This window comes from Sinocyclocheilus anshuiensis, unplaced genomic scaffold, assembly GCF_001515605.1.
Source record: "Sinocyclocheilus anshuiensis isolate Anshui unplaced genomic scaffold, SAMN03320099.WGS_v1.1 scaffold2044, whole genome shotgun sequence".
NCBI classification, from domain to species: Eukaryota; Metazoa; Chordata; class Actinopteri; order Cypriniformes; family Cyprinidae; genus Sinocyclocheilus; species Sinocyclocheilus anshuiensis.
In genome coordinates, this window is record NW_015557212.1 from 19,542 (window position 1) to 21,121 (window position 1,580).

General features: G+C 39.1%; 1 protein-coding gene across 1 annotated transcript in view; it reads left to right on the plus strand.

Annotated features, from left to right (window-relative positions):
- The window catches only part of LOC107678970 (calcium-dependent secretion activator 2-like), an 86,726-nt gene that overhangs the window by 10,781 nt on the left and 74,365 nt on the right, over nt 1-1,580 (plus strand). The window lies entirely within an intron of this gene.

Genomic DNA, 1,580 nt, shown 5'->3' on the forward strand with positions numbered 1-1,580 from the left:
GTATGTTAGCTTATGTCCCGCCGGTTCATATGTACGCATCTAACCTCCGAACCACGCAGCAGATTTGTTCTGAATGAATCTCTTCCCAAATCGTCCCTCCCTAACATTTTCGTCTCGTTTTTATTCGTTGACGAAAATGTAAATCAATTTTAGTCATAGTTTTTGTCATTCAAAAAGAGTTTTAGTTCGTTATCGTCTCATTGTCGTCGGTGAAAAAAATGTCGTTGACATTAACACTGGTCAGCACAGCATCATCTTTTAGTTTCAAACTTTCTTGAAAATCCTGTGTCGAATTGTGCCTTGTTTGCAAACGAATTCTGCGGTAAAATTAAGTGAACAAAGAACTGACGCGGTCTGGAACCTCATTAAAAATAAAGTTCATTCACTCTTTCCTAACGTCAGAAGGAAGACAATGCAAAGACTGTTTTTTTCTACAACTTGGCACTACACGCTGTCTTGTTGTGTTCGGAGCATCTATATCCTTTGGTTTCTGCGTAGACCTGCGCGTTTGGCTCTCTCGTAAACTACATGCACGAATCTCTGGGCGGGGCTAAACAGGCAGCGATGTAGAAGCAGGCGTTGATCATCTTCTGCGGAGGTGGTGTTTAGCCACACTATTACATCATAGAGTGGTGCATTCCACAAGCTGTCGTTTTGGCAGATTTGCTTCAATATAAGCTGTTTTTAGACTAACAAGAAAGTTTTGATGTTTTTATAGTACAATGACCTCTTAAAGGGTTTTTAGTTTCTCAGTTCATGACCTCAATAAAAAAAGCGTTTTATTCTAGCTTCATGCAATATTTTTTATCAACACTTTTACAGTTTTATAAAAATAAAAAAAAAGCAAAATTTTTAACAAAAAGCTGAGAAAATCGCGTTTTTGTAAAAAAGATCCAGAACAATGATCAAAACATAGATGGAATCTATCATTTATCAACACATCCAAAGCTTGCATGGTCCTAAACCACTTCCTGGATCGTCACTTCAATCAGTAACGTTAGGCAGTTTTGATTTACATGCTGTTGATTGCGTTATTTTACATATGCATCTGCTTACATGCAATCGCTTGTTTCTGCTGCTTTTTGTCGTGTTTTGATCCAGACGTTCAATACCTTTTTTTTTTTTTTTTTTAGAAGATGCATAATAGCGCCCCCTACCATACAGCAGTGAAAGCACTGAAAGCTGGAAAATTCTGTCAATGGCAGGGAAAGAGTTAATAACAAGCCACACAATGAGGTACAATTCATACTGCATCTGTTGCACAAAAGATGCGGGGCTAGTTACGTAATTTTGTTACGTAAGTTTGTTCAAATCACAAATTATGAGTACCACTTAATTTATAAAAAAAAAAAAGAAGAAAACTTTGAGTGAGCTAGTATGGTGCAGAAATAGTGCAGCGTGAAATGGGAGCGGAGTCCATCCTACTGCTGCCGAAGGGAGAAGAGCTTATCAAGTGGAAACAGTGCTCCGGTGGGGGTGGTGTGTGTTTGAGGTGCAGAGAGATTTCCCACTCATGAAGAGGAAACACTGTGTTGACAGCATGCCAGCAGTGCTGTGTGGGTGTGTTTGTGTGTGTGTGT